A 20,030-nucleotide genomic window follows, 5' to 3' on the forward strand; every position below is an offset into this window, starting at 1 on the left:
TTATTTGATATTTTATTTTGTAGAATAAGCATTTTTATTTTTATTTTAAAATGTAGTTATATAGTTTTAGGAAGAAGTGTGTGTCAATGATGTAAAATTGTGTCATTTTAAAGGATGTAAAGTTGTGTCATTTTAAGAGAGAGAAAGAGATAGATAAAGAAAGAGAGAGAGTTAACAAAAAAATAAAGGTGTGAGTCTTATCTATTCGTGAGAGTGAAAAGATATAAGTTATGTCATTTAAAAGGATAAACATTTTTCTCATAGTTTTAATCATCAATATTAAAAGGTGGAAATGCTGATTTTGATATTCGTTTAAATGATTTTTTCTTTTTTTTTTTGGAAATAGTTTAAATGATTTTTTCTTCTTCTTAATATTAACTTTATCTAAATTAATAGTTATTCATATAGGAATATTTCAACCGGTTGACATGTTGCTTTTGAGTTTCCTTCTATATGGCTAGTGATTGTTGATAGAAGATTCTGTGATGGGCAAATGGATGGTGGTGTATGTGTAAGTCGATGAATAATGGTGGTGGAATATATAATTTAGGATTTATAATTGGGTGGTTGGTAGCTTAGCTGGACTGCATCATGGGTCCAGTACACATGCCTAGAATAGTTGCCCCTTTAACTCGACATTTTTTTACGGGAAAAAAATTAAATAAAATTAAAATATTGCTATTTTAATAATTATTTACGAAAATATAATTATTTTAAAATTAAATATGAATTTATTGCATGAGTCAAGTCCATGAGGCATGATCTAAGAGAGAGACACGCCTTGCATGAGACGTGAGTTATGAGGAGAAAGACATGCCCGGATTGAAGCATAAGTGAGGAAAGATACATGCCTATTGGAAACCACTTTGAAATGTTTAATCTTTTAGTAACTTTTAAATTTTCAAATTTAAACTTGATAGGTTGGAAAAAAGTTCAACATTCTTAGGTGGCAAACAACTGTATTAATATTTCATTACTTTTTACATGAGTAATTGTTAAGCCTATTAATAATATCATTACTTTCTGCATCAGAAATTATTAAGTCTATTAATAATATTTATTATTATATCCATTTGGATTAATTAATTTTTTGGATCTACAAACGAACCAATGATTATTAGGATTAATAATACCACTATTTCACAAATTACAATTGCAATAGTATTTCAGTTCAAGTTAATTTATAAAATTATGATTTAAATATCTTTATTTTGATATCAACAAAATGATTTTGTTATCAATACTTTTAAACTATATATATTTCAGTTAAAGTTATTTTATAAAATTATGCTATTCTTATTAAAAAATTATTCAAGTAAAAATATTAAATGCAAGTTATGTATACTAGCAAATATATCATATATTATATGTATATTTTTAATTTAATACAAAAATTTAAGTAAAAAAATATTTAAGATTTTGGGAGAACAAGAAGTTTTAATATAAAAAGTACAAATTTTTTAATTGAAAGTACATGCTAATGTAAAATTGCTGACAGTTAGAGATGACAAAATGAGTTAGGTCTCGAGGGCCGGCCACCCTACCCGTCAAAATATTTTTATATATGTATATTTACTGTCTAACAAATCCGTCTTTGTGTAGCTAAGATCATTGGATTTACTGTTGATATAAAATGCTGACATTTAAAGGTGACAAAATGGGCTCGGCCCGGAGGGTCGGCCCATCGCATCATGTAAAAACTAAATTATAAAAATTTAATCACTAAAAAAATGAATCTAAATAGGAGAAATATTGATGTTTTTTGAAAATTAAAATATTTAATGATTATTTTAATTTTTGTCCAAAATAAACGGAATAAGTTTTTTTTAACTGATACTATTATTACACTTACAATAAAAAAAATCAGTCATGATATCGAATTGTGGAGTAATATCAGCCAATTCTTTGGAAAGTAAAACCAAATAATTAAATATATATACTTAAACCCAAAATAAAATTACACTTACGGTTATATTTAATTTTTTAAAAATTGTATGTGACTTTAAAATATAAATCAAGCATAGCTTATTATTTTTAAATATATAAAGGGAAAAAAGTATCTAATGTTACTTTAGATAACTTTGTCTAATGTTTACCGAAACGACGTCATTTTTGGGTTAAAAAATTAAAAAATTAGAATGATAAAGACTATTATAACCCTGAAATAAATTAAAATTACAAAAATACCATGATTTCCGCCCCAAAACGATGTCGTTTCGGTGAACATTAGATAAAGTTATCTAAAGTAACTTTAGAAAAAACAAACCCATATAAAAATATATTACATGCTGACATAAAATATTGACAATTAGAGGTGGTAAAATAGGCTCGGCTCAGAGGGCCGGCCTACCCTACCTGTCAAATAGAGAGTTCGCCCGCCAACACATTTTTTTTTATATTTACTGTCTAACAAACTCATCTTTGTGTGGCTGATGATTGGATTTACTGCTGTAAATATTTCAGAAACAAGCATATAACTAATCCTATTCAGATTAAATACGATGCAATAAATATATGCTTATATACATATATATATATATTTTAATTTAGCGAATAATTATATTTTAATTTAGTGAATAATTATTTATATTTATGCAATTAAGCTAATGCATGGTCTTTTGATATTAGCACATTCAACTTTAACTATGAAATGTTTGTTATAATATTAAACGTACTAAGTCAAATATTTTTCAACTCTTCATCTAATATATATGTCACAACTACAGAAAATATAGATACATAGTAATCTAAAGGCAAATATAAGAACTTTTTTTTGTCTGTGGATAAATATGAAAACCTATTGTATGCTGATATAAAATGTTGATAGTTAGAGGTGGAAACCCCGCCCGCGAACACATTTCCCCCCTTATATTTATTGTCTAACAAATAAGTCTTCATATGGTTAAGATAATTAGATTTATTGCTGTAAATATTTCAGAAAAAAAATCTAAATAACATGAACAATCATATTATGATAAATAAAAGTCCATCTAAGCAAAATGAACAATCAACACAACATTTACTTTTTATTTTCTTCATGTATATTAATTGATTTTATTTTGTAGCGAATTTTGTGTACGATTGAATCAATAAGACGTGTAACATCCTCTATTTTACTATTATAAAGAATATCACATTATGTTTAAATAATAAATAAATAAATAAAATATACAGTAGTATAAATATTTTAAATATTGATTTATACAGCAAACTATACTCAGTTACTTGATACATGATTCCTGGTCAAGTACATATATTTTACATTCTAAATATTTTACATCAGAGTCTACTTCCTAAACTGCGTTACATCAAAATAGTACATCTATGTTACATCCTAACTACTTAAAGTTATAATTTATACACTGCTTCCATTTCATCTGATCAATTCTATATGTAAATGCTTCCACTCTATCTTGATAAAATACAGCAACCACTTGTTGATTTTCTAGTATAATATAAAACTCTGATCGATCTTCATAAAAATAGACAAAAATTCCCCAATTCTTGCCGGTAAAACACAGACTAGGCATGATGACTTTCTGGAGAGGTTAGCATAAAAACAAACACATGTGAGAAAAATCTCAGTAATATTGAGATTTCTTTAACAATAACCACTCCAGCCGTAATAACGAAAAAATACCATTCTCTCAAATAATTTTATAAAAATGAAGTAATATAAAAAAAATTACAAATAATAAATTGTGTAATATTTAACTGAAGCTAATTAAATCCCAATTTTTTTTTCTTTTTTGTGGGTCTATGTATGTGAAATGGTCGGATTGGCGGAGCTCAAGGCAGATAAGGCGTCCCTTACCCTATAACCGTCTGATCCCAAGCCTTTATAGGTCAGTTCACAACATAAATCATACAGTTAAGATTTACACATTCTCTTAATATTCTTTTGGTACCAAATAATTCATCAATAGAACAATCAATTTTAAAATAAGTAAAATTCAGAACTAAATAAAAATAAAATTAAAGGTAGGAATGTAAAAAATTTAAGAAAAGAATTTGGCAGAGTAACATTATAATAACAATTTTCTAAAAATTCAACTAAAAAAAATAGTGATAAGAAGAAAAATGAGAGAATATTTTTATCTCTCAATATTACCTTCATCCGATTTGATTTAATTTCTTTTCTCGATTTTTCTTTCCATTGTATTGATTTCTCTCTTTTCTCTCTTCTTTTCTACTCTCCCCTCTCACGGGTTCTTTCTTCTTCTCTTTACTTTCGTTTTGTTTCTTTTGTTTTAGACCCTCTGTGCACTCCCTTTTCCTTAGGTGAAGATGTATATATATATATGGCTAATTGTAATCATTACATAATTAGAATCTAATGAATACTTAACTAAATAATTATTACTTTAAAAAAATCTACATTTCATCTTTATCTTCCTATTCTACGTGTCTCCCTCTGCCATGCCATGTGTTTATTGTTTCTACCATATGTTTGTAATATATATTATGTAATATTTATTTATTTTTCTTTTTACTGTTAATAAATAACGACAAAACTATAATTTTAAGTATCACATATTAGTTAAATTTTAGATATAGCATGTTATATTATAGCGTATAGGTCTGTAGATTATACAAGTTGATAAGTATTAATAAGTTAAAATAATATATAGAGGTAAAGTAAATCGATACTATATAGTTATACATAATATGTTATAAAATTAACTGTATTTGTTATTCATATTTTATAGTCAATTATTTAATATTTAATGACATTACATTAATAATGACACTATAATAAGAGCATATAAATAAATAATATATTATAGTGTATGAATTGTTTTTTTTATTATAGGCCAATAATGTTAACTATAAATATATATATATATGTATATATATATATTTACTTATTATTATTATTATTATTATTATCTTTTATTTAAATATTACATTTCTTCTCTTCAAAATAAAATTTTGACCCCAAAATTTTGACATACCTGAGAGGAAAAATTTCGGATAATTCTGTCGTAATTCTTCTTCTTTTTCCCATGCGGCTTCATGTGGTGAAAGTCCTTCCCAACATACTGTAATTAATGGTATCATCCTATTTCTCAGTTGCTTCAAATTTTTATCAAGGATTTGGGCTGGTCTTGTACTAATAGTCAGATTCTCTTTGACTTGTACTGAGTCTATATCAAGAATATGAGAGGGATCTGAGACATATTTTTTAAGCTGAGAAATATGAAAAACACTGTGGAGATTAGAAAGATGAGGTGAAGGAGCAAGTTGGTAAGCAACTGGCCCTATCTTTCAGAGTATTTGAAATGGACCAATATATTTAGGACTTAATTTTCTAATTTTGAGGGCTCTACCTACACCTGTGGTAGGAGAAAGTTTGAGAAAGATATGTTCACCTTCTTCAAAAGCCAAAGGTTTACGCCTGTTATCAGCATAATTTTTCTGCCTGCTTTGAGCTTTTTCAAGGTTTTCTTTGCTCATCTGAATTTGTCTCGAGGTTTCTTCGACTAATTCTAGTCCCAACAGTTGCTTTTCTCCTTTTTTATACCAACACACTGAAGATCTACATTTTCTTCCATATAGTGCCTCATATGGAGCCATTCCAATACTAGAGTGGTAACTATTATTATTTGCAAACTCTATTAATGACAGATATATATCCCAACTACCTCCTTGTTCAAGAATACAAGCTCTGAGCATATCGTCTAAAGTTTGAATGGTGCTCTCAGTTTGAGGATGGTATGCGGTACTAAGTCTTAACTTAGTTCCAAAGGCTTGTTGTAAAGATCTCCAAAATCTATAAGTAAATCTAGGGTCTCTGTCTGACACTATACTTAGAGGTATCCCATGAAGTTTGACAATTTCTTTTATATACAACTGGGCTAACCTCTCGATAGAATATTGAGCCCGAATTGGTAGAAAATGAGCAGATTTGGTTAATCAATCAGTGATTACCCAAATTGCATCGTAATCCTCTTGGGTTCTTAGTAAACTCATCACAAAATCAGTGGCTACACTTTTCCACTTCCATTCTGGGATGTCCAATGATTGAAGTAATCTTGAAGGTTTTTGATGTTCAATTTTTACTTTCTGACAAACTAAACATTTTGAAACATACAAAGCTATATCATTTTTCATTTCTGGCCACCAAAACATTTTTTTTAAATCTTGATACATTTTAGTGACACCAGGGTGAATTGTGAACTTACTGTTATGTGCCTCATCCAATACTTCTTTCACCAACCCTTCATTCCCAGGTACAACAATTCTTCCTTGAAATTTTACCAAACCATCTTCCTCTCTGATAAATCATTTCTGCTTCAGAAATCTTTCTAAACTGGGATCATCATGCTGAGCTTTTCTAATTTTCTTTATTAGCTCATTATCTACTCTTATTTCACTAATACCCAAACTTTGAGGCAACACAGTCACAGATAATCTCATGTCCATAAATTTTTCTAATAGCTCATTTTCTTTGATCATTAAATATGACATGTGTAAAGATTTTCTGCTTAAAGCATCAGCCACCATATTTGCTTTCCCTGGATGGTATTTAAGTTCAAAATCATAATCTTTCATAAATTTCTTCCATCTATATTGCCTCATATTTAACTCTTTTTGGTCAAATAAATATTTAAGACTCTTATGATCACTAAAAACCTCAAATTTGACCCCATACAAATAATGTCTCCAAATTTTAAGTGCAAAAACTACTGCAACCAATTCTAAATCATGAGTGGGATAATTTTCCTCATAATGTCTCAATTGTCTTGATGTATAAGCTACAACTTGTCTTTCTTGCATTAAGACACATCCTAATCCCTTTCTAGATGCATCACTGTAAACCTCAAATTTTCCTAATGGATCGGGGATTATTAAAATTGGTGTAGAAGTCAACTTATTTTTCAAGTCCTGGAAACAATTCTCACACTCTCGTGTCCATACAAAAGGAATTCCCTTCCTAGTTAACCTAGTTAAAGGTAATACAAATTGTGAAAATCCTTTAATAAATCTTCTGTAATATCCGGCCAATCCTAGGAAACTCCTTATTTCAGTGATAGTCTTAGGTTTCTCCCAATGCATTACGGCCTCAATTTTACTAGGATTATCTGATACTCTTTCCTTGGATATAACATGTCCTAAGAATTTAACTTCTTCCATCCAGAATTCACATTTTGAAAGTTTGGCATATAATTGCTTATCTTTTAAAATTTGCAAAACTATCCTTAAATGCTCTTTATGTTCCTCTTCATTTCTAGAGTATATTAAAATATCATCTATAAACTCCACTACAAATTGATCCAAAAAGGCCTAAAAATCTTATTCATGTAATCCATAAATACAACTGGAGCATTTGTCAACCCAAAAGGCATTACTAGATACTCATAGTGTCCATACCTAGTTCTAAAGGCTGTCTTTGGAATATCTTCAGTCTTAATTCTAATCTGGTGGTATCCTGACCTCAAATCTATTTTAGAAAATATTGTGGCTCCTCTCAACTGATCTAAAAGATCATCTATCCTAGGCAAAGGATATTCATTTTTAATAGTGACTTTACTCAATTGCCTATAATCCACACATAACATCATACTTCCATCATTTTTCTTGACAAAAAGTACTGGTGCTCCCCAGGGTGACACACTTGGCCTAATGAACTGCTTTGATAAAAGTTCTTCTATTTGTTTCCTTAATTCAACTAGCTCTATGAGTGACATCCTATAGGGTGCAATAGAAATTGGCCCTACTCTAGGTATCAAATCAATAGAGAATTCAATTTCTCTGTTTGGGGGTAAACCCAGAATATCGTCTGGAAAAACCTCTGAGTATTCAGAGACAACAGGAATACTAGTTGTATCAGGTTTAACCTTTGCTTCTGAAAGATTAAAGAGAACATATCCTTGTGCTCCCTCTACTAGACTTTTCCTAAGTTGAGAAGTTGAAAAAAATAAAGATTCATTGGGAAACTCTGACTCTTTTGTGAAAATTATCTTTTTATTCTGACAATCAATAACCACACAATTGGCAAATAACCAATTCATACCAAGAATAACATCTATGCCAGTCATAGGCAGACAAACTAAATCTATTTCAAACAATCTTCCTTCAATTTGAAGAGGAAAATTTCTACATATTTGAGATGTGGTTATTCTCTCTCTAGTAGGAAGAAAGATTTCAAGATGAGAAGGTAAAATGAAAATTGGTAATTTCAACTTTTGAACAAAAAATAGAGAGATGAAAGAATGAGTAGCTTCAGAATCGAACAATACAGTCATAAGAGAATCTTGTATTAGGCCTGTACCTTGAACCAAATCTGAAGATTGAGCCACTTCCTAACCATTAAGAGTGAAAACTCTTCCACTTGCTGTAGGTTGGTTAAATAAATTCTGACTTTGATTATGCGGGCATTGCTTCAACATATGTCCAGGTTTTCCACATTTAAAGCATACTTCTTTTCCTGCTAAACATTCTCCAGCATGATTCTTCTTACATCTCGGACATACCTGAATTTTAGAATTCATCCGACCTGCATTTTTTCTCCCTCCATTGCTAGCAAAATTATTTCTCGAGTTTTGTGCCCGTGAAAATCTTCCTTTGTTGTTGTCATCATTCTTTCTCCGATTTGAAGTTTTATCTTTCTCCCTTGCTTCCTCGGTCTCCTTCATGCTTGCTTCAATATCTCTGCACCTGTTTATTAATGATGAAAAATTCCTAATTTGATGTCCTACTATCATACTTTTTAGTTTCGATTTTAATCCAGATTCAAATTTAGTTGTTAACCATTCCTCATTAGGTTAGTTCTGTACATAATTAGAATATTTGGATAGTTCCTCAAATTTTGCCACACATTCACCAACAGTCATGTTTTCTTTTTTCAGTTCAAGGAATTCTATCTCTTTTCTGTTTTTCACACTTTATGGAAAATATTTTTCCAAAAAGGCATCTTTAAAGATTGTCCAAGAAATCTCTATTCCTTGACTTTGAAAATATCTTTTGGTATTTATCCACCAATGCTCTGCTTCTTCAATCAACAAGTATGTGGCAAAATTTACACGATGAATATTAGGACAGTCCATTACCAAGAATATTTTCTCAAGTTCTTTCACCCATTCCATAGCTGCTTAAGGGTTATAATTTCCACGGAAAGTAGAAGGTTTATGCTTACGAAATTTAGTGAGTCCTTTATAATCAGAATTAGGTCCTCCCTGAGCATTTGCAGTTCTAGGTCCACTCTCACTTTCAGAAATATGATTTCTGGTTGCACGGTCCTCCCGCAGCTCTTGAATAATTTGATGGTTTGTTATAATTTGTTCTCTAAGAGCTTCTGCCACTTGGTTAAATGCATCAGTTACTGGATTAACTTATGGTTCAAAAGTTGAAGATGTTTTCCTTGTATCTGCCATAGATCTACATATATTGTTTCATGGCAGTGAGTTGATCAGGCTCATTACTAAATAATTCAAAATACGAACGATCTATGACAAAATATCAAGCAATTATAATAATTTAGGTCTTTTATTTACCTGAACCATGCTCTGATACCATAAAATGTAACATCCTCTACTTTAACTATTATAAAGAATATCACATTATGTTTAAATAATAAATAAATAAAATATAGAGTAGTGTAAACCTTTTAAATATTGATTTATACAACAAACTTTACTTAGTTACTTGATACATGATTCCTGGTCAAGTACATATAAATTTTTTTTTTTTTGATAACACAAGTACATATATTTTACATTCTAAATATTTTACATCAGAGTCTACTTCCTAAACTACGTTACATCAAAATAGTACATATATGTTACATCCTAACTACTTAAAGTTACAATTTATACACTGCTTCCATTTCATCTAATCAATTCTATATGTAAATTCTTCCACTCTATCTTGATAAAATACAACAACCACTTGTTGATTTTCTAGTATAATATAAAACTCTGATCGATCTTCATAAAAATAGACGGAAAATCCCCAATTCTCGCCGGTAAAACACAGACTAGGCATGATGACTTTCTGGAGAGGTTAGCATAAAAACAAACATGTAACACCCCGTGTATACCCGGTTTGTTAACATGCCATCGTATTAAGCTACGCTTAATTTTAAAATGCGGAATATCTTTTTCTTTTCAATTATGACGTCATTATCATTACCAACTTGCTTACTTAATCATTTTCCCAAACACTGCCTGTATGTAATTGCAAATAGACAGCTAACTGAAATACCTCAATATATAAATAACATAAATGTGTCTCTAGTCACAGAACTACAACATGTTAACCAGACAACCCTGATAGTTTATACAACTCTAACTAAAAGTACTAACATCAATGTGGCATGGACAAACCCCATGCTTAGCAAATAAGGCAACGAAGCCCAACATAGTCTCAACTCAACAACAACATAAGGAATACAGGCTAAACAACAATCCATAAACATAAGCGGGAAAACATAAACAACAGTCAACTAAGCTCCGGCCTTCTGCCGCTAAAGGAGTCAACCCCCGCATTACCTGAATCTGAAAATGTGCCCCAAACGTGGGGTGAGATCTCTAAAAAGAAATCTCAGTAAGACAAAGGGTCCTCAAGGACTCTCCTGCCCCAAGCTCACTTACAGGCATAATATAAGTTCAAAACAGTAATTGCAATGCATGTTCAGGTTAAGTATATAAATCATGACAGTATAATCTCTTGCTCAACGAGCTAAACATTTAACTCAGTAATCATGTGATGTATGTAAATGTGGTTCGACTGGCCAGGAACAAGATAGGGATTATGCACGTCTGCGACCCATCTAACATAAGAGTCGCAGTCTTATGCCTTACACACCAGAGTCGCTGTCTGATTGTATAAGTAACAACATCACTTTTATACACTACATGCCTTACACACCAGAGTCGCTGTCTGATTGTGTAAGTAATGACATCATATTCACACACTACATGCCTTACACACCAGAGTCGCTGTCTGATTGTGTAAGTAACAACATCACATTCACATATCTCAGGCATATATCATGCATATAACATTTTCATAAAAGCATCACATGCATATAAACCATCCTCCCATGGAGGTCGGTGGAACAAACAACAGAATAATCCGAGGACACGAAAGCTTACCTTGTAAGCTAACAATTCAAACCAAGAGTCCACACACGCTCAAGGCCCCACAAACAGCACAATCACAATCTATTTATAAAATAATTAATCATCAATAATCATTGCTCAAGATTCTATAAGTGATTAAAGCTTTCTAACTCATTTTAAGTCATTTCATGTTGTTTCTGCAGGAGGTATTCGAATACTCCACGAGTAGTATTCGAATACTCCAGCTCTCCAGAAAGTATTCGACTACTTTCACTTAAGTATTCGAATACTACCAAGTATCTAAATACTTTTCCCCCCTGTATCCGAATACCAAACCTCATTGTATTCGAATACTTTCCAGTATTCGAATACTTCTTCAAAGGTATCCGAATACTTTTCTTCCCAGAAAAGTATTCCAATACTCCTGCAAGGAGTATTCGACTACCAGTTTAAAACTAAAGTTGCATCTCTTTACCAAATACTCAAAGATTTAATATGTTAAACTAGACACCTCAAGCTTTCCAACGACATATTTTATGTCTCAATCGGAGTTGTATAACTCCGGTTATGATTTTTGCAAAGTTCCTACAACAACTGAATTTCCAGCAATAGAGTCGCAACTTAAAACATAAACTGAGAGCAATACACTTATTCAATGGATCTGAAAATTTACAAGCTTGTAGCACTATGTGTTAGCTTCATATAGGTCTAAACCTCACTCAATTTAGAGCTCTGTAGCTCAAGATATTGAAATTTTACTAAACTAGGTCGCTGTTGTCTCGCGAAGTATTCGATTACTGTAATTTTTCCAGGAAGTATTCGAATACTGCCCGAAAAATATTCGAATACTTCTTCGACAGAATGCAAAAAACTGAGTTTTAAAGGTATAATTGACCTCCAATGATCCAAACTCGATCTGGAGTCCAAGAACTCCTTAAACAGATGTTTATTAACATGCTTAGGACTCAGAAACACATTCCTTTATTCAATTGATCAAAGTTTTACTTTTTAACCGATTAAACAAGCTTAAAATCATCAAAAGACAAAGAGGTGTTCAGGGTATACCTCTAAGCTCAAAAAATCTGAAAATGAGACACCATAAGGGTCCTCAACACAGCACCAAAGTTCAGACTTAGGCAAGACATAAATTTGACCACCAAGCTTGGTCCTTTAAGCCAAAAGATCACTTCTTGGCACCACAAAAGTCATGAACAAAGCCTCCACTAAGGTAATTCACAAACTCAGCCCCAAGTAACACAACTCAGAAGCTAAACTCAGCAAGAAGGTGTCTTTCTTCCCCACAATGTATACTCTGAAGTGCACACAAGATGGAAGAGGAAGAATCAAAAGGAAATGCTAAGACTTGGTTGGTTTCAAGGGAGAAAGCTCAAGTTTGAAAGGGAACAAGCAATGGAACAGTACCAAGGATGATCAGCCTCCAAAGGTCATGTAGGAATAGAAATTTCCTAGGGTTTTGAGCCCAAAAGTTGTATTTATAGCACTTAAGCTTTAAACACACAGTATTAACAATAATAGCTACGCTTAGCATTTTAATCCCAAACTTCGGATTCTGAACCTACTCAATTTTACAAGATTTATCATATTTTTATATTAATTTTCGCAGCACCTTTCTGGTACGCGCTGTTACGTAGCCAGTACCAGTTCTGGCACCAGTTCTCATTATTTTAACTTGAAACTTGAAATCACAGTCCTACATATTATTCTAGGAATATTCATGCACTTATTATAATTTTTCGGTATACTTCATCGGTACGCATTTAAGCATTATTACTCACTTACTATAATTATTAAAGCCTCATAATAATTATTAGGGTCAATTATGGAATTATTTCCTAATTTCTCTTAATCAATTAATTAACTTCCTTAATTAACTTCCTTAATTAACGGTGCAGGTTCCTACATTCACCCCACCTTTTTAGGATTTTGCCCTCAAAATCAGAAAACATACCTGTCTCGAAGCGCGGAATACTGCCGAAGAAGCTCATCCTCTCGCTCCCAGAATTATCCTTCAGGAATTCTTCCCGTTCATCGTACTATGACCATCGAAATGATCTCGCTCCTCAGCTGCTTCTCGCCACGATCGAGAAACTTGAGTGATCCGACGGGAGTTTTCAAGTTCTCCCGAACCTCCACAACATCCGATTGTACAACGTGCGAAGGATCCGCTAGAAACTTGCGAAGTTGAGACACGTAAAATACGTCGTGGGTGTTGGTCAAGTTCGGAAGCAAGGCAAGCTGGTAGGCAACGGGTCCTACTCTACCAAGTATTTGGTATGACCCAATGAATCGCGGGCTCAGCTTCCTCACTCCAAGTGCCCGACCAACACCGGTTACAGGTGACAGTCTCACAAACACGTGCTCACCCTCACAGAACTTGTGCCTCTTGGATCTTTTCCAAAAACTCATTCTCGACTCTCACAGTCTCCATCTCGAGAAGTGCACCCCCAAACAAGGAAGTCACCGTCAGAACTCGAAACTTCAAAATGACATCATAGTCATTCGATTCTCTGGGATCACCAGTCACTTCCTCAATAGAGGTGACCTGACCCCATCTACACTAATCCACACACAACTCGAGTGAGTTTGGCCTTACCCCATGACTCTACATCGACTTGACTTACAATTTTATAAATCATAATTTTCAAAATAAGTTTATATTCCATTCACAGTACGAAATCATAATCATGTTCATTTCAACCAATACATGTTAATTAACATGCACATCCACATAGTAACGTACCTTAGTTCACGTACACCTGCAAAATTTCAATTTCAATAACATACTAAATCAAAAACACTATGCAACAGTATACCTCAATCTCTGTGGTATCTGCAAAATCAAAAGTCAATTAAAGGTGAAATATCATTGATACATTACCATAATTTATTGTACTTATTTCATGCCTAACACTATCCATGGTGTTAACATGCCAAATACTTATGTAGCAGATCAATAATAACATATGAACCTAGAGTCATGGTGTAAGAACCCGCACCGCTAATTAAGGAAATTAATTAGATAATATAAGATAATTCCATAATTGACCCTAATAATTATTATGAGGCTTTAATAATTATAGTAAGTGAGTAATAATGTTGAAAGTCGTTTTTCTGACGAAAAGCGCAGATACCGGTTCTGCTAGTCGGTATAAATGCGTACCAAAAAAGTATCCCGGAAAATTATAATAAGTACATGAATATTCCTAGAATATTATATAGGACTTGTAAAACGAGTTTCAAGTTAAAATAATGAGAACTGGTGCCAGAAACTGATACTGGCTATGAAAAGCGCGTACCGGAAAGGTGCTCCGAAAAATAAAATAAAAATATGATAATTCTTGTAAAATTGAGTAGGTTAAGAATCCAAAGTTTGGGATTAAAATGCTAAGCGTAGCAATTAAAGCTAATACTGTGCGTTTATGACTTAAACCACTATATATACTCTTGTGTTGGCTCAAAACCCTAGGCATATCAGTTTTCTACGTGGGAACACTTGGAGGCTGAGTGGTTATCATTGTTCTATTGCATTCCTTCACCATTTGTGACCAAAACCACCATTTTCTCTTGATTTTCCTTCTCTTTAACCTTGCAAACACTTGGGTGTGTGATGGGTGAGGAAAAAGGAACCATCTTCTGAGTGTGGGACTGCTGTGTTGGGAGTCTAGAGGCTGTGTTCTATGCTCTTGTGGGGTGTGGCCTTTTATTTGGTGTTTTGAAGCTCCAAGGAGCTTTCTTGTTGAGTAAAAGAGTTACCTTGTGCATCATTTTCGTTCACCTTGGTGTCCGTACCTTTGGAGCTGAAGGGAGAGCTCCAAGAGCACCTTCATTCTTTGTTTTGAGCTTGTGGTATGATCACCACCCTTGAACTTGAGTTTTTATGCTTAAAAATCAATCCTTGATGCATCTAACAAGCTAAAGCTTTGGGTAAGCTTAAACACACCTAGAATTGCATGCTTAAGCTTCTGTAATTGGTAAAAACGGATCCCTTTGAAAGATATCTTGCGAAAATGCAAAATCTGCATTCTGAAGCGAAATATCCGGATATTTGGTTGGAAATATCCAGATATTGATATCCGGATATTCAGTTGGAAATATCCGAATATTTTGGTCGGGACAACAACGAACCTGTTTTAGTAAAAAATTGATATCTTGAGCTACAGAGCTCCAAATTGAGTGCTGTTTGAACCTATGTGAAGCTAACACATAGGGATACAACTCTATAAAATTTAGTACCCATTGGATCAGTGGTTTGATCGCAGTGTCAATTTTAAGTCGCATTTTGGTTGCTGGAAATTCCGTTTGCAGCAGTCACCTTGCGTAAATCATAACCGGAGTTATACAACTCCGATTGAGACGTATAATATGTCGTTGTAAAGCTGGAGATGTCTAGTTTAACATATTAAAATCTTAAATTTTTTGGTTAGGAGATGAAATTAAATTTTTAAAAAGAGTAAACGTAGTTTAATGATTAAGGCTTTGAGAAAAGCCTGCAGCAAGCGAAAATGAGAAAGAAAACGTATTCTTTTTGCCATGAAATTATAGAGCATGAGTATTGATGATAATTCTGGTATAAATAGACTGTGATTGTGCTATTTGGTGACCTTGAGCTAGCGTGGACTCTTGGATTGGATACTTAGCTTAAGAGGTAAGCTTTTGTGTCCTCGGTTTAGCCATGTTGTGGTTCCACCATGTCCCATGGGGGTATGGTTATATACATGCTGTGTTACATGCTTTTGATATTTTGGAAATGCTATTGAGCTGTTATATGCTGGTGCCTTTATGATATGCATGTAGTGTTCCACCTATACGGTAAGCCTGAGTATGTGGTACATACAAGATGGTGAGGCTGTGGGTGAGGTGTAAGCGGTGTTCCTTGTACTACATATAGGTATAGACGTATTCCTGCATTTCTCTGGCCAGTAGAATAGTATTGACACACATGACATGAATATCTGTTGCACTGCATTGAGTTTTGGAACTTATGTTGAATTACTGCTTTTGGAACTTATATTGCACATGTAAGTGAGCTTAGGGTGGAAGATCCTTGAGGACCCCTTGTCTTACTGAGATTTCTAGTTTAGAGATCTCACCCCACGTTTGGGGAATGCTTATTTCAGGATCAGGTATATTGATGAGGTATTCCAGTTAGATGTCCTTTGCAATTTACATACAGGCGATATTTTATGAAATTGATTAAGTAATCAACTTGGCTAAGTATAATGACGTCATAATTGAAAATAAAAAAGATATTCCGCATTTTTAATTAAGCACAGCTTAATACGATGATATATTAACAAACCGGGTATACACGAGGTGTTACACATGGAGACCACTCAACTCACCGAAACTACTTGTACATGCACAAGTCTCGCATATACAAGAATGCGCGTGGCCTTGCCACAAATTCCAAGTGTTACACACTCAGTTTCCCTGAAGAGAATTTCGCATTCTCAAACAAAGCACCATCACGATTAAGTAATGGCGTAAAGCATCTTACCTTACAACAAAATGACCGGTGTTCCCCAGGGAGGCACGCTCGGTCGAATGAAGTCTTTCACCGAAAGATCTTCAATGAGCTTCTTCAGCTCCGCCAACTCCGGTGGCAACATCCGGTATGGAGCTAGAGAAAAAGGCCCCACGCCATGCAACAAACCTATGGAGAACTCTATCTCTCGCTGTGGCGAAAACTCAGGAATCTCCTCAGAAAACACCTCGAGGAATTCCCCTACCACAGGAATGCCAGTGATGTCCTCCTGTGTCCCACTCACCAAACCTCCCAACATGACATAACCAAATGTCCATGCTCACAAGGCTCTTCTAGCCCACCGCGCTGAAATAAAAGGCGAGGAACTGGTTGTGGAATCACACGGAGACACCATCACTCACAAGACACAACAATCAATGATAACACAGTTCTTGGACAACCAATCCCTGCCAAGGATGATTTCCAAGTTAGCCATCGACAATCCAATCAGATCTACCGAAAATCACGGCCATCCCACTGAAATACGACATCTCGATGTATAGTGGAGGTATCACACTTTTCTCCGGTGGCGGTAGTCACCCGCAACGGTGGAGAAAACACAGCAATGGGCAACTCAAGCCCCACAGCAATCGGGGTTGCAATAAAAGAATTCCTAGCCCCATAATCAAACAAAACATCAACATCAGATCCACCAATGGAAACAACATCAACATCAGCTCTATCCGACTGCTGCCGATCCGAGGTGTAAACACGACCAATGGCAGGTGGCACAATAGGTGCTGCTGAAAGTGGAGCCGAAATCATCTGAAGAGGGGTCGCTTGAATTGCTGCAGCCCTAGCAACTGAAGCATAACAGTCCTTGGCCATATGGCCACTCTTTCCACACTTGAAACAAAACAGCTCTCCAGTAGCACAACGTCCAACATGCTCCTTTCTGCATCCCACACACCTAGGGGTGGAATGAGGTCTAGCAAAACCTCCTTGCTGCGAAGTAGTCCTCGCGAACTGACTAGGCGCTTGCCTAGCGGCCAACTGCTTCCCTTTTCCCTTTCTAGAAAACTTTTTGTCTTCCCAGGAAGTGGAACTACCTGTTCCCTTCGTCTCAGCAATCTTGGCCCTCTTGGCCTTACTCGTAATACAGACATCCTCAATGTCCCGACACTGCTGTACTAGTGTCTCAAAGTCTCTGGATGCAGCTCCAGCAATGCGTTCAACAATCTCCTCATTAAGTCCCCTGCAGAACTTAGAGGCCAACATAGTAGGAGTAGGCATCGCCATCCGAAAGTGAGCGAACTTAACCAGCTCATTAAACTTCGCCAGGTAATCGTCAACAGACAACAAGCCCTGCACCAACCTGTCGAACTCCCCCTACTTCCTCTCCTGCGCATCATAAGGGAAGTATCGACCCAGAAAGCAATCCTCGAAGAATGGCCATGTCATAGCATGACCCTGCATCTCAAAAGCGTGAGAGGTGTTCATCCACCACTCATGGGCATCGCCCTCCAGCATATACATGGCGAACATCAGCTTCTGTGGATTAGTACACTGCATCACACGGAAAATCTTGTCCAGCGCCTGAAGCCATCTCGCCGCAGCAATAGGATCATAAGATACATCACATTCTAAATATTTTACATCAGAGTCTACTTCCTAAACTACGTTACATCAAAATAGTACATATATGTTACATCCTAACTACTTAAAGTTACAATTTATACACTACTTCCATTTCATCTAATCAATTCTATATGTAAATGCTTCCACTCTATCTTGATAAAATACAGCAACCACATGTTGATTTTCTAGTATAATATAAAACTCCGATCGATCTTCATAAAAATAGACGGAAATTCCCCAATTCTCGCCGGTAAAACACAAACTAGGCATGATGACTTTCTGGAGAGGTTAGCAAAAAAACAAACACATGTGAGAAAAATCTCAGTAATATTGAGGTTTCTTTAACAATAACCACTTCAGCAGTAATAACGAAAAAATACCATTCTCTCAAATAATTTTATAAAAATGAAGTAATATAAAAAAATTACAAATAATAAATTGTGTAATATTTAACTGAAGCTAATTAAATCCCAATTTTTTTTTTCTTTTTTTGTGGGTCTATGTATGTGAAATGGTCGGATTGGCGGAGCACAAGGCAGATAAGGCGTCCCTTACCTTATAACGGTTTAATCCCAAGCCTTTATGGGTTAGTTCACAACATAAATCATACAATTAAAATTTACATATTCTCTTAATATTCTTTTGGTACCAAATAATTCATCAATAGAACAATCAATTTTAAAATAAGTAAAATTCAGAACTAAATAAAAATAAAATTAAAGGTAGGAATGTAAAAAATTTAAGAAAAGAATTTGGCAGACTAACAGTATTATAACAATTTCCTAAAAATTCAACTAAAAAAAATAGTGATAAGAAGAAAAATGAGAGAATATTTTTATCTCTCAATATTACCTTCATTCGATTTGCTTTAATTTCTTTTCTCGATTTTTCTTTCCATTGTATCGATTTCTTTCTTCTCTCTTTTCTCTCTTCTTTTCTACTCTCCCCTCTCACAGGTTCTTTCTTCTTCTCTTTACTTTCGTTTTGTTTCTTTTGTTTTAGACCCTCTGTGCACTTCCTTTTCCTTGGGAGAATTTGTATATATATGGCTAATTGTAATCATTACATAATTAGAATCTAGTTAGAATCTAATGAATACTTAACTAAATAATTATTACTTTAAAAAAAATCTAAATGTCATCTTTATCTTCCTATTCTACGTGTCTCCCTCTACCATGCCATGTGTTTATTGTTTCTACCATATGTTTGTAATATATATTATCTAATATTTATTTATTTTTCTTTTTACTTTTAATAAATAACGACAAAACAATAATTTTAAGTATCACATATTAGTTAAATTTTAGATATAGCATGTTATATTATAGCCTATAGGTCTGTAGATTATACAAGTTGATAAGTATTAATAAGTTAAAATAATATATATAGATAAAGTAAATCGATACTATATAGTTATACATAATATTTTATAAAATTAACTGTATTTGTTATTCATATTTTATAGTCAATTATTTAATATTTAATGGAATTACACTAATAATGACACTATAATAAGATCATATAAATAAATAATATATTATAGTATATGAATTTTTTTATTATTATAGGCCAATAATGTTAACTATAAATATATATATATATATATATATATATATATATACTTATTATTTATTTATTATTATTATTATCTTTTATTTAAATATTACAAGACGAGATCATATTGAAAAATAATGCAGAGAGAAGTTTCATTGGTGGTTACATTTTAAGACTGAATTATTGAGTACATAACTATATTTGATTTGCATAATAATCAATGCATCTGAATTACAGAATTTTTTTTGTGGTTGATATTTACAAAGTTCTATGTGAATGTTGTAGCC

Source organism: Gastrolobium bilobum, unplaced genomic scaffold (genome assembly GCF_033153095.1).
Source record: "Gastrolobium bilobum isolate Gb01-03AN ecotype WA unplaced genomic scaffold, APGP_CSIRO_Gbil_v1 utg8751, whole genome shotgun sequence".
NCBI classification, from domain to species: Eukaryota; Viridiplantae; Streptophyta; class Magnoliopsida; order Fabales; family Fabaceae; genus Gastrolobium; species Gastrolobium bilobum.